At 42.4% G+C, this 15,281-nt stretch overlaps 1 protein-coding gene across 7 annotated transcripts in view; it reads left to right on the plus strand.

Moving 5' to 3' along the window:
• Nucleotides 1-15,281, plus strand: part of cspg5a (chondroitin sulfate proteoglycan 5a) — a 54,730-nt gene that overhangs the window by 21,301 nt on the left and 18,148 nt on the right. The window lies entirely within an intron of this gene.

Here is a 15,281-nt window from a genome sequence, read left to right on the forward strand (position 1 = left end):
ACTTCAAATAGTCCTGGTGCTGCACTACCCTCGAAGATCGGTTCTGCCTTTTTCATTCCATCAGTATCACATTTAAAATCAAGAAATAGATTTTTTGCATTTGTGAATATATTCTTGACCATGGGAGACAAGAATCTTCCATTCGATGCCGTAAGTGCAACATACTTTTTCCAGTGAACACATGATTTCTAATATTTCTTGAATTTGTACAATTCATTTTAAAAAATCACTCCTTATGACTTCAGAGCTGCTTGAACAAACCGTCACTATCACAAAGACTCTCCTACATACATCCTCATATATCAGGATATATGTGTGCTGTGTTCAATACCAACAGTTGAGTAACAAAACACGTCCTGGAAATAACCAGTGGTGGGTAGAAAACAAACAAAAAAAAAAGAACCATACTGAAGTAAAGTCTCCATAAACTTTAGATTCAGTGTTTTGCTGTGCTGGTCAGGAACATGTGGAACAGCTCAGCGCAGAATATAAACTCACGCATCATTGTTATTTTTAACAAGAGGCTTTTTATGAGTAAATGTCCCTCGTTCTGCCAGGCGGTACGCTGAGATTTTCCTCTTGTCGTGCAAACTGTACACACAAGCACAAAAACACAGGAAAGTGAAATGGTCAGTTTCGTGTATTGAACACTCTCATTACTATATGACCTGCTTTCCAGGCATTAGCCACAAACTGCAGTAATGACTCGATCCCTCAATACTCGATCCATTGCCGCGGCGCTGAATCTAGGTGGGGGTCGAAAAGTCAAAGGGATTAAGAGAATCATTTATGAAAATATGGTGTAAGCCACAGAGTAGTTCCAGCTCGATATGAGTCCTCGGCGGATGCATGTGAAAGTCGACCGTGCATCTGTGGATCAAAACGTCCCGAACAGCTACACTTGAGTTTATGAAAACACATCAGCAGAACGCCGAGTTCAGGATTAGAGCTGTGGCGGAGGGGGTGGAGAGGGATGTGTGCTTTGTTTGATAGCTTCTCTGATTTCTAATACTGTGCAACTGCAGAATGTTGTTCGTATCGAAGGGGATAATAAGGGATCAATACTAAATCTTTGTTTCCCTCTCAGCCTTCGGATCAAAATGTATTTATTGACCTTTGTTTTCTATAAACAGGACAGCATTTTTGTAAGTCCTCTGGTTTCTGTTCAAACAGGCTTTGGTTGAGTGCAGGAAAACAGTCTGTCGAGAGCAGAAGACGCAGGACGTACTGGCTGAATTGCAATTTTTTGCTATCGTCTGATTACGTTTCTGCTTTTTCTTACCTCTTTAAAAATATATCTGCATTCATCTCTGTTTAAAGAGAGTAGCTGAAATGTAGTTTCTTTGCTAACTGGAATGTGAACAATGACCATCACACGGAAGAGGAAGTCATGACCCAGTTAACCATTAGCCTGTTGGTTATCTGACGGCTACACCAGAACTTTAGATCTAATAAGAGAAGGTCTAAATACAGAGATTGAACCCAGTTCGTTACCATGAAAGTTGCTCAGTGGCACATGAAGCCAAACAAGTTTGACTTCCTGCTTCGTTTAATCGCGGCCCATTTATCATGGACACTAGAGACTTAGAGAAATGAGAGGCTAACCTCCATATTAGCCCTTTGCTAACTCTTCGTCCCTTCAAAGGTCATAGTTTTGGTTCAAAAACCCTAAAAGATGCAACTTCAAATGTCAAGTTCACCAAAGTTGCTGGTTAACACATTAACAAACTGCTGCTATTGGAGATAGATCAGTTTCTTAATTGGAGTTGTTGATAGTTGTCTAAATGTAGCTGATGTAACATCACCTTTAGATAGTGTTACAAGGAGGTTGAGTCGGTTGTAAATGCCTAAAACGTCAACTGTACCTGTAGGTTTGCAGGTTTTCAGTGCCTGAGAATTAAACAAGCAGCAGACTTGTTCTATATCCGCCATTTTGTTCTGCTGGTCAACATCCATACAGGAAGAAATCCATCATACGAGAGGCGTAAAGATCAATTTATACACTCACTGTAGCCTTGGCTGAGAGAAAATGGCTGAACAAAAAAGCAGCAGTTCTATCACAAAAACCACCTGGAGCTCAGTGAATACGATGTCAAGGTCAGAGCTGAGGCTGATTCTTCTTCTTTGCACTATAATTCACATAAACACAGACTTTACATTTCAGCAGGGTGGAGAGATTTTTTTTTTTACATACATCTGCACCACAATCATGGAATTGATTGATTGAACCGGCCAATCAGCTGAGGCGAAAAAACTTCCAATTAGTGAGCAGCTGCACGGATTAAAATGCAAATGTATGCACAGCGGTGATCATCCTCCCGACGGGATCAGATGGAGAACGTCTCAGCCTGCCAACAGACACACACACACACACACACACACACACACACACACACACACACGAATACCACATGCATCTCAGTCCAAACTAAAACAAAGAGATGCTGAAAGTCTCAGAGAAACACCAACTCGGATTTATTTCCTCTGAAAACACAAGCTCTCCCCCGACCTCCGGTGACCTCTCAGAGCAGACATGAGTCGACCTTTCACCCCTCCACAATAAAAGTCAGCAGTGGCATCAAGATTTTAATCAGAATTGGAGAATATCTGACTTTCTTGCACATTTCTATCCATGTTTCTTGAAGAAATATGTGGCTCTAGAAGCTTTTTAGATCCACAAAAACATCATATTCTATGCCTTTCTCAGTAACATCATCCATCCTGACTGATTTTAGACATCACAAGAGTAAACGGTTGTCATTATCAATTAAGCTAACAACTCGTGTCAACATTAAAAGGTAAGTCTATGAAATAACAAGTGCTTCTTTTGTCGAATTTACAGTCAGACTCCTCGTGTACTGTCATCAATTTTGCATGAAAAACAGTAAAACAGTTAATCTATTATCAGAACAGTTGGAGATTAATGATTTTTATGACAAACTAAACGATGAATGGGCCGATCAGTGAAGCTTTACAGGAGAGAACGTAGAGAAATTTAGAAAGTATATTAAGTTTTACTGTGCGAGTGACTGAGCAGGAACCAGATAGAAAATCATCGTCTCCGTTCTGTATCAACTCAACAGATTACGAGTGTTATTGACTGAGTGGGAAATGGAGCAAACACTCACACACACACACACACACACACACACACACACAGAAACCTCTCACTAAGCAGACGACATGATCCAGATATTTAGGGCAGATTTCGGGCTTCAGTCAGCAGATAGTAGCAGTGATGAACCTCTGGAGAGTGAGTCAGACGAGGGGCTGCAGAGAGTCTGAGAGGCGTTTGACTGCTGGGCAGAAAGTGCAATGTGGGTCAATGGAGCGCTGGCACAGATGAGGACCAATATGTTCCTCTGGTGTGTGTGTGTGTGTGTGTGTGTGTGTGTGTGTGTGTGTGTGTGTTTAGGCATGGTTGTGTGTTTGATTACACACGTGACTGAGTTTGTGTGTGTGTGTGTCTGCAGCAGCTTCATTCATCAGGCCGATTCAATTACAGTGCGATGAATGTTCGGACCTTCAGCCCTCCGCAGTAAAACACATGACCCTTTTGAAGGGCTGTTTACTGACCTCAGACCAGCCGCTCGTATCTCTTTCCTGCAGGCAGAAATATGTACCTGCAGCGCCGGGAGGCTCAATGTAACTGATTACATGCAACTTACTACTTTTTATTGGCTTCATTTTCTTCCTCGTATGTGGATTAAAAATTACAAAACAATGACTAAGAGAAGATCATAGTACAAACTGTCAGAAGCCCTTTCATTACGGAAACAAGAACACACCCTCTGCTCAGAGAGGAAACGCTTCTACAAATCTGGTTTAACTCAACGTGCACGTCGCCTACACGAGTGTTTAAATGGGCGCCGACTGCACTGAGATCAGTTTATTAGTCATGAGGAGTGCTGCAGTACGCAGCCCGCTGAAACAAATCTGACTTCTGTAGCTCTGGAAGGAACTAAAAGGCGACTCAACCGTCCACTTTCATAGTTTCAGCGCGTGTTGAAGAAAAGCAGCAGCTCTGTCACGCGCTGCATCATCACGCGGGTCGTCGCCTGACGCGTTCAGTGTGTGTTTCACTTTAAGCCAGATTTACGCCTGAGGGGGTTAACGGGAGTCGTCGATATCTGCGGTGCAGGTTTTGATTTATAGTTCAGCGTTGGATTACTCTCGTTTATGACACAGGAGACAGATGTGTAGGCCGTGGCCCCGCACACTGTGTTTATAATCTTTAATTTACTGTGATGTTGGGTTCTTCACTAGAGTTTCTTTTTCATTTCAACTTTTAAAATATTTTGCCTCCTGTCTGGCAACAGCGGTGGCCGGAGGATTTATGTTTCCAGGTTGTCTGTCCCATTCTTGTGAGCACCATATCTGTAGAATGCTATGAGGGATTTTTTTTTTTCAAATATCCACTTTGTTCTCACGCCACCAGCTTCAGAAACAAAACAACAAATTATCACCCGTACAGCCCTCACACGGTTCCCCAGATGTGTAGTAATGCGTCAGCTGCTTTGTACTGAGGATCTAAAATCCCTCGGCCCTTTAATGAATAAAGAAACCCAAATGATGTCGTCAACAGTTTCTATATCTCTGCTTAATTGCGAGTAAAACAGAGAACCTGTGTTTCATCAGGCGCTGAGGAACTTCGTGTGGCATTATGGTAGAAGTCAGGACATTTGAACCTGCCACCTTGATTTTGATAATTGATTTAAACATCTCTCTCCTGCAAGTCCCCAAACTTTATGAATTTGCACTTCTGGCCAACTATTTTAACTTTTTAGAGATACACAAGTCTTTAAACTTCAGGATAAATATCCAAATGTTTTGCTCAAGGTTGGTGTTTCAAACTGAGGTGAAAATGGTTCAGCTCCAGTTAAAATTGTTTCAATATGAACAAGAAAAGTGTCCTTATCCTGAAGTTTAAGGAAACCAGAAGATCTGCAGGACAGAAAGAGAAAACACTGGAAGTTCCTGTCAAGTTTTCTAATCAGTGTGAGTCTGAGCTGTCACACACACTTTACACAGTCTGTCGCTGGTTTAACAAACAGAAATTGCCTCAAATTGTCACTTACAGAGTCTGTGGCCAAAACACAGCCTGAAAAAAAACACTCCAGCGGTCAAACTCACACAAATAAAGTGAGACGAAAACAAACCTGTACGACTGAGAGTCAGTCTGCACCAACGCACTGCGATGTGATCTCTCTGTTTTTTTCTAAAAAAAAAAAAAAAGAAAGTTATCTGCTGCATCTCCAGCACAGGCTCCCCTGTCCTTTGACTTATTGTGTCTGACAGCGTTTACGTCGTAAATCGCTTCCTTCACTGGAGCTGCAGGACCGAGGACCATATTCGGAGAAACAGATGAGAAAACGGAGGGAGGGAAGGGAACGAGTGTGTGTGTGTGTGTGTGTGTCAGGGAAACAACAGAGAGAGGGTGTTTATATTCTGAAGAAGTCAGACGCTGAAAGAGAAAGAAGGGAAGAGAAGGAGAGAAGGAGTGAAAGACTGATGGAGAAGGAAAGAGAGCGAGAATATCACAGGAAATGAGGAGAAAGAAGAGGTGGACAGAGAGAGAGAGAGAGAGAATGAGTCAGAACCTTATAACGCTTGCCAGTATGGAAACGACTCGGGCGAGCCAGGTCGAATTTACTGTGTGTGTGTGTGTGTGTGTGTGTGTCCGTCCTCGCAGCTTGATGTAATTAAGTAAAGTTTTGAGCACCAGCAGCAGTTTGTATCCATTTTGGATTTCATGACTAAATCATGGCAACGCAATCAAATACACACATCATAAAACACACGCGCGCACGCACACACACACACACACACACACACACACAGGATTATGTTTGTATCATAGTTCACATCCAAGTCAAAGAGCGGTGGGGTCGTGGAATCAGGCCAGAGGTCAAACACACAGGAGATTTACGGCTGCCGAGAAGGTTAGGACAAAAGAGAGAGAGAGAAAGAGACACACACACACACACACACACACACACACACACACAGGCACACACGTGCACACGCACACACACAGTTTGTTTTTGCCAGCGGTAGTCTCGCCTGATGTATTCAATTGTTGACACACACACAAACTTGTGCTTGGCAGTGGTCGTCTTGCTGCAGGGTGAGTGTGTTTGTACTGTTCACTACACACGCACGCACACACACACACACACACACACACACGTACGAACACACACACACATGTAGAATCATCAGGACTTTATTGATCTTCATGTGGGCGGAGCCAACAGGCTCCATTGAACCAGTTCACCTCTCTCAGTCCGTCAGCCTCAAATTCCTCTAATTGTCTCTTATTTTGAAAGGAGTCGCAATAATCTGCACCTGATTTATTAACATGGAAGACGTTTTATTTTCCAAGCAGTGCAATCACAAAATAGAACCAGACGCTAGCGAAGCCTTCTATTAGATCAGAATGTACAATTAGATTATAATAATCTGTTATTAGGATTCTTGTGACATTTGCTAATGTGAAAACTTCCTGCGTTTTAAGATCAAATGTTCTGCTTTCTTAAAATTCAGCTCTGTTGGCGCACTTTGGTGGCTGTAATTACAATTTTCTTATTTATACTTTTTCATAACGTAGTGCATCGGTATGAATCCACGTGTCGGGCCTCCTGAAGGCAGCAGCAGCATCTTTTTTATAACCGTACGTACTGTATTCTTGGCTGCTGATCAGGAGCGAGCGAGGGCCACATGTGCATCCCGGGTAATAGGCTTTGCAGTTTATGGTATCGTGAGTGCTCTCCGGGGACGCCGCGGTTTATTTAAATAGGTTCTGGTCACAGTTGTATCCTCAGAGCCACGCTGAGTGAGTCATTTACAGCACGTACCGGGATTCTTTTTATATATGATGGCACGCTGGTTAGCACTAAACAAAGTCTGTTAACTGCAGAGACAGACAGCTCTGTAGGAAATGGAAATGTGACAAGTAAACAGAAAGGTACTAAATAAGGTGTTTGCTCACCAGAGATATGGAAATAATTGTTTATAGGTGCAGGCAGGAGGCTTTTGTTAGATCGTGTTTTCAGGAGTTTTCACGCAGCATTATAATGTTTGTACGGGATGAAATACAGGATCATTTGTTGAGAAATATCCAATACTGTTCTCAGTTTTCATGCCTTTCCTTTTTGGCCTAAACGCCTGGAAAAAGACATCGCTCGACAAACTGTCTGAGAGCATCCAAACATTACTACCCCTGGGTTTGAATCGGAGTCTTCTCATGCCAAATGGAGAACACCGATTATGTCGTCATGTTTTTTTTTTTCAAATCCCTTTTCGGTTTTCAAATCGAGGGATTTAGCATCACGGGCTGATTGAATGGAACAGTTTTTCTGCCCACTGTGGTCGCTAATAAGGTTTTAATGATCCCATCTACATAATGGAAGCCGACAATGCAGCGATATTTTTTTAATTTAAGCTGGTTTTGTTTTTTGAATGTGACGCAGACGGACCGGGTGCCTCGGGGACATCTAGGAGGATGTGCTGATGAAAGATGAAAAAAGCTTTTGACCTAAAATAATGTCATGAATTTTGTTTTCAGACGGAGGTAGACTGGATTGTACCTGGATCGTTATCTTTTTTTAATTCACTGGTTTGTCTACAAGCAGCTGATGAGTCGCTTTTAGACCTGATCATGCTGCAGGACAGTCTTCATACTTGATTTATGCTCTGGTTGCCAAAGAAGTCTGATTACATGTCAGCTTATGAGAAAATGACCGTACTTCTCAGTTGATTTATTACCTCTGTAAACAGTTTCCTAATAAGTTTATGGTCTTAAATGTTAGTTTCAAGTCTTCTTTAACACAGCAGGATGTTCATTTTTATAAATTACGGTCCCGTTAAGTCGATTCCACCATGTTTCCTCCATTTTATTAATTACATCCCACCAGGATATCCTTCCCAGCTCCACCCACTCATCCAAATATGGTCACTTCTGGTAGGTTAATATTTGGAGTAAAGTGAAAAAAGGAATCAAACTCTCTGTTCATGAGAATTTTAATTTTCCAGCGATGCATGAATATCTTCACCATCCCCAAACGCAGCAGCCAGAAAGTGGCAGAAATGTCCCATGACACAATTTATAGGGTATTAAATTAAAGTCACACAGTCGTCTCTCGCTGTCATTGAACAAAAGGTGCAGTGTTACAACGTGTACCCAGTGATTTTACAGTATTTTAGCAGTTTTATGATACGATTTTAAAAATGAGGTGATATAAGAGAGGTACAAAGGAATATTGTTCACCACAAGAGACAGTTGTCTTAAGTTCTGATCTGGAAATACAGTAAAAGCACCACAAGGACGTGCAATATAGAAAAGATTTAGTCAAAAAAGTTTTTTTTTTTAAAAACTTAAAGAAATACAAAGACACTCAAGCCTGACATCTTTATTTTTTGTTGAAGTGAAATAAAAACTTGCTTCTTTTGTCGTCTTCCTTCATTAAATCTCAATAAAGTCACAGATCAAATGAGATCAAACTCTCGTCTTCCTCTTATCTGTCAGCATTTAAAAAAAAAAAATCAAATCCAGTTTATAATCCTGCCCTCAACCTGACCCGCGTCCGTCCTCTCCCTCCCAAAGCCTTCAGCATAACGAGAGAGTTTTCTCCAGTATCAGCGCTGATGTTATAGAGTCCAAACTCGTGATATAAAAAAGCGAGTCGTAACCTCTCCTGTCCTCTGCTGGCCTTGGAGATCAGATCCACCTCTCTGAGCAGCTGCAGATGTGACTCTCCCTTCCTTCTTATTCTCTGCAGTTATTGCATAAGAAAATATGCTTTGCTTCAAGGAAGAAAAGGCTTAAAAATAGTGTTCCATTAATGCAAATATAAGATTTATGCTAAAATATTCAGTAAAAACGCCCCGCTGTGCCCTCTGCTGTCAGTCCAGATCCTTCTGTTTGGTTGTTCTTCCTCTCACCCTCCAAAGACTTTGTTGGAAAACATTTCTGCCCTCTGCTTGTTCTGCAAGAGAAATGACTAGTTTGTTGCTTTGTTAGTCAAATGAAAACATGTACAGCCTGATAAAGACACAAAGCAAATGTAATGTATTTGTCTCACACTGTTTTTCAGCCTCCATCTGTTATTAGTCCGGTTTGATATGTAAAAAAAAAAAATAATGCTCACTTTTTGATAAAAGCATGAAACTCGGTGCTCTTCTGCAGTCGGGGGGCTTTTAACATTTTCAGATATTGAGCCAATCGAAAAACATTGTACTTTGTGCGATAACAGAATGACGTGTTTTGCATCATATCTCCTGAACCAAACATAATCACAAAGAGAAGGTGATGTCTACCTCTATGTTTTGATGGTCAAGGGTTACAGTGATGCCACAGATGATATCATAAACTCTGCAGCTGCTCAGAGAGGTGGATCTGATCTCCAAGGCCAGCAGAGGACAGGAGAGGTTTTTTTTTTTTTAGAGTTTGGACTCTATAACATCAGCGCTGATACTGGAGAAAACTCTCTCGTTATGCTGAAGGCTTTGGGAGGGAGAGGACAGACGCGGGTCAGGTTGAGGGCAGGATTAAAAACTGGATTTGATTTTTTTTTTTTTTAAATGCTGACAGATAAGAGGAAGACGAGAGTTTGATCTCATTTGATCTGTGACTTTATTGAGATTTAATGAAGGAAGACGACAAAAGAAGGAAGTTTTTATTTCGCTTCAACAAAAAATAAAGATGTCAGGCTCGAGTGTCTTTGTATTTCTTTGAGTTTTTTTTAAAGAAAAACTTTTTTGACTAAATCTTTTCTATAGTGCACGTCCTTGTGGTGCTTTTACTGTATTTCCAGATCAGAACTTAAGACAACTGTCTTGTGAATAGTTAATGGACATCATGAGAAGGAAATCACAGTATCCAACCAGTCCAGGCAGTCTGGTTCTGCTCGAGGTTTCTGACTGTTAAAGGCAGTTTTTTTCTCGCTACTGTCACCAAGTTCTTGCTCATGGGAGAAATGTTGAGTCTCTGTGAATAAACTGAATGAAGTATATACACTAGACCTGCTCAAATTGGAAAGTGTAATGACACATAAATTAATACATCTTGTCATGAATTAATGCTAATGAAGACTCACTAGCTCACTGAGTATCTTGCTCGGTACATTTGCCTAAAATTTGGCACATATCACCTTGATTATGCAAAGTAAAGTTTGGTTTCGTAAGTTGTAGTTTTGGTAATTTACTGGTGGCACTGATGTCTCCATAGTTGCTCCTTCTGGCAGCTATTTGAGTCTTAATCTTATATTTTGCCATTTGTTGCTGAGCAGGTGTACTGTGGCATGTTGTAGTGTTTCTGCCTAAAACAGCTGCATGTCTGTGCAAAATTGCTGCCATGAGAGTGAATCACAATGGTGAAGTTGAAGCCAAACAGCTTAACAATGAGCTTAAACTCACTGTGAAGTTCTGTCACTACAAGCAACACCTTTGACATTGTCGCATTATTCTCACATTGTTATCAGCGAATGATAAAACTAATCATACCAGAATGATTAAGGCTGCAATGACGAGACCCCTGAGTGTACTAACTGAGAAAAGATGTGTTTTATTGCCTGTGAATTCATTTTTTTTGTTGTTGTTGGTAACACATTACGTAGTCTCATTTAAAGCGGCAGTATTGACTCCGTCAGTTGGAGCTGATATTTTCAGTTTCCAAAACGCCTCCCGCTGGCTGTCCTCTGCTGGCCTTTCGCCCAACTAAACCAACCGTCTGTCTTGTATTGGCCTTTCACCAGCCCCCTCGCCTCCTCCCTTCTCACCCTCCATTACTCCTCATCAAAACCAACAGGGGGTCTTATTAGAGGGCCACAGCCCCATCTGCACCATTGTCACCCTCTAAAAATAAAATTAAAGACTCTCTCTCTCTCTGTCTGTCTATCAGCCTCCCCCTCTCTCGCCCCAGAGGACCAGCCTAATCAGGTAAACATTGGGAGGATATGTTAGTTTCTTTTGTAATGTGGCTCGAGCCGCCCCGATGCTAATTCTGTTGTATTTCTGCCGAGCCGTGACAATGCTTATAAATGCGGCAGGGGAGAGTCGCGGTGATGGAGATAATGACGGGCTGGGGAGGAAAAAAAAAAAAACTGTGCTGAGGGACACAATAGGAAGGCCTGTGGGACGCGTGGGAGGTTTTATAGGGGAAGCGAGATGGAACAAGGGAGGCTGGTCCACACAGCGAGAGAGCCATCGACGCTATTAATGTTGAAAAGAAGTCTGACAGAAGTTTTTTTTTTGTCCCTGATGAGGAGTCATTTCCAATTTGATTTCTCTTCCATGAGGCTGAGACTCTTGGGGGAGGAAATCTAGTCCTAAAGATTATCTTCGAAATTCAGCCAAGAATTATTTCCTCTGGTGTCGGCTTCTATTTCCCGCCCCCCCCAAAAAAAACCTGGAGACACTCTGCAGAAACTGGAACAGGAATAAACCCTGCATGTGTTGGGGAATATTTTCAGGTTCAGGTTCAAAACACATGTAATGCCCTGTGGCCTTTAACAGGATGGCAACCTCAGGGAACTTAAACATATCAGTCACAAATCTGCTTATGAAATGTCTGAAACACAAACTCATAGGAACATGCAGGAAAAATACATCAAGAGGTTGCTGACTACGCAGTCACGAGAGGAAACTGCTGTGTTTCTGCAAACCACAGATGCATTTATTTGAACATATCATACCTGACATATTGACATTCTACGATAAACAAATCGCTGAAACTCAAGCCGGTGTTTCAGCATCTGTATGCATGAAATCACCATATTTTTGACACAACTCCCGACAATGTTTGTGGCGACAAAACCAGGTATTTTCACCCAAACATGATCATTTCCCAACCCTAACCAAGTGTTTTTTTTCCTCAACCCAATCAGACCATAATTGTCACGACATAAAACAGAAAATTGCACATTGCCGACATGTATTTTGGCAATTTGGGCTGCAAGCAATGAGAGAATGATGATGAGGTGGGAGTCTGGTGACGTTTTCGATTCAGTGGAGTCCTGGATCAGGATTGAGATCAGGATCTTGATTGCGCTGAAGGAGAATCTAAATCTAAAGGTGTGGCTCACTGATGTCTGTTTAACATTGTTCTGAGAGTGGCAATGTTGGTTAACGTGGCCCCAAAAAAGAAACTAGCTCATGTTCGGTTCTGAGTTAAAGGGTTTAATGAATTGGACAAAACTGTAGAACTTCATGATCCCCTGACTTTTCATGTAGCACCATAAACAGGTCAGGTAAACAGGTTTGATTTATGTCCAAGACTCTCAACAGTTTTCGTGCAACAATGGAGCTCAGAGGAATAAGACATCAGGCAGCACAGTACTTGTTGGCAGAGCTCGGTTCAGTCCTCCTTTTTTTTTTTTTTTCATTTCTTTACAATTATAACTGACCCAGAACATTCACCTTTGGACTGCTGTGTTTTCACCCTGATGTCAAAGGAAGAGGAGAAGTAAAAAAAAAAAACAGTGGCATGAACTGAAAGCAGAGACATGATTCAGCTGGAGGCACTCGGCAAAGTGCAAAGAGGGAGGAGGAGGAGGAGGAGGAGGAGGAGGAGGAAGGAGAGAGAGATGGGGAGGGAAAGAGGCAGTGAACAAGAAAAGGGATTTTCGAGAAGACAGGCAGCGGGAGAGACGGAGGAGGAGGAGGAGGAAGGGGGAGGCAGGAGGGAGCGAGGGAGGGAGGGAAGTGGAGAGGAAGAAAGAAAAGAAATGGGGAACGAGCCGCTAAACTGTGTCCCTGTGGACGGGTGAGCGAGGTTGCGTGCGTGTGATGGAATGACATGTCAGCGCCGCATCTGCTCCGTTTTGCCGCTCAGCTGGGTTGCCATGACGACCAGCACATCCTCGCCCGCCTGCGTGCTTTATGCATCCCCGTCTCTCGCTCTCGCTCTCCATTTGCGTCCCTCCCTCCCTCCATCCAAACTCTGACTTACATAAACCTCGTCTTTGTGTGATCGCAGAATCGCATTGAAGTCTCCTTGAAAAATGCGATATCGGGCGTCATCTCTCGCTCTCTCTTTTTCCCCTTTTATCCTCCCGCTCATGCCCACACTTCAAAATGTCTCCTGGCTCGTTGCCAGCGTTTCCCTTCAGCTGGCAAAATAAAAGCGTGAAGGATTTCAGGAAGGATACAGGAAGTGGGTCGGTGAAAGGAGCCTGCTTAGCATGAAGGGAACGTAGCCTGAGTGGTCGTACGCCCCGACACCTCCATTCACTTCAGACGCCCTCATCTGGGTGTGTGTGTGTGTATGTGTGTATGTGAGGATGAACTTGTATTACCAGCGCTGTGGGGACGCAAGTCAGTTTAACACATTGTAGGGACTCGCCTTCCATGTAGGGACAAAACACATGTCCTCTTAATGCAAATTATTAAAGGAGTGATAGAGATTTTTTTAAGTAGAAATGCATGAGGTAGCCAGTGAATCACCTGCAGTGGATGGTGTTCAGCATGCCTGCAGTTTGGGAGTATTGGTTTGGGAAACAAAGCAATGAACTGCTTCAGGAAAGGTCAGAAGTGAAATGTATTTTCAGTGCCTCCTACTGAAGCAACACCTCTGATATATATGAAAAATACATGAGTAAGAAAATGAGCAGTGCACTTCTAAAGCCCTGCAGTCAAAAACAACCAAAAGAAAAGCAGCAAGAAAAAAATATCCAAGTCCAGTCAATTTTATTCATGTTTGGCCCCAGACCATCGGAAAACAACCCCCTTAAAAAAAATGTTTTTAAGCAGGAAAAATGGAGGAAGAGGAGAGATTCTTCTTTTCAAAAAGACAGACATGCACTAGATGTTGCTGGTAGTGGTGGGATCAGTACGGAAAAATATCGACCCCAAATTTTTCTTTTCTAGGATCACATTTTAAGATTTATAGCTACACTTTTATAATCAACAGAGAGGCGATGAAAAGTACCAACACAAATCACCAGGATCTAGTCTAAATAACACCATAGTCATGTGAACTTCTGCTCTAGCGATGCATAAGATGACAGAGTTGGCGTTGATGACAGCTGACCGCATACGCAGTCATGTGTGGAGCTGCTTCACTTCTCAGAACAACGACAACAAAGCTGTATGCGATGTGTGTTCGGGGGACTCTGAGGTTCTGTGGCGACACCACAAACCGTGTTGAGCATCTGAGATTTAATCACAGTACAGAACATGATGTGGTTACGATGATGCAGCAGCGGTCTGAAGAAGAAAAGGTGCTGATGGGGTGAGATCGACTTCAGTAACTGGCTTTGGGATTATCCAGGTACAGGAGCGGGAGTTCCCCAGTATTGGTGCTTGCATCAGTGTGGCAGCCTGAGCTTTTACTGTGTATCCGAGGAAATCAAACATCACTAATCGCTTGTACAGAAGAGACCAACAGAGTCACAGAATATCCTGGTTATAAGGAGAAAACCTCCACTCCTCCATGATGAAAAAGACACATGTGGGAGTTAAGTTATGCTTTGTAACAGGGTCTATTGTAAGCCAAACTATATATACTACTACTACTATAACCAAGTATTTGTATAGCTTAAACCAAACTGCATCAGAAAGCAGAACTGAAATGGGAAATATTAAAAGTGAACAGTACAATAATGGGATGTGAGCCCCACTGTCACAGGTGAGAGTCTTTAACTTTATAGATAAATTAAAGTAATATTGACACATAGTCCAGACACAGAATGAATATAATCTATTAAAACTCGGGACAATCGGATAAATGGTACCGATTTAATCATTTGGCTTCCGTCTGTGTTCACACACTCTTCCTCTCGTGTGACAGTGACACGTCGTCGCTCAGCGGAGTTATGCTCTCGTTAAGCGGTGAAATAGATTTGCCATTTTACACTCCAAACAGTCTGTAGACGAAGCCATCTGCCGCCGTCATTTATGTCCCCGGGCGGACACCGTACTCTGCCAAACGGCCACGGAGGGAGTCTGGGACTCAGATGGCGCCTGTGTGTTTTTGTGTGTGTTCACATATGCGCCGGTAATGTACATCCACACATGGATGCCCATATGTATTGTGTTAGATCTATTATGGTTGTGTTTTTGACACAGTCTGCGTGTGTGTTTGTGACAGCGAGTGTGTTTATAGAGGGAAAATGCCCCGAGCTCTTTTTTTTTTTTCTCTCTCTTCTTCACTTTGTATTTTCAGACACACACAGTGATGACATTATCCATTTGGAATATAAAAAATGTCGTGCAAAACCTGCCAGCGACTCTTCCGTGCTGCTGACACGCCTGCGGTCGATTACTCCAGGAAAAAAAACAAA

This window comes from Acanthopagrus latus, chromosome 17, assembly GCF_904848185.1.
Source record: "Acanthopagrus latus isolate v.2019 chromosome 17, fAcaLat1.1, whole genome shotgun sequence".
Taxonomy (NCBI): Eukaryota; Metazoa; Chordata; class Actinopteri; order Spariformes; family Sparidae; genus Acanthopagrus; species Acanthopagrus latus.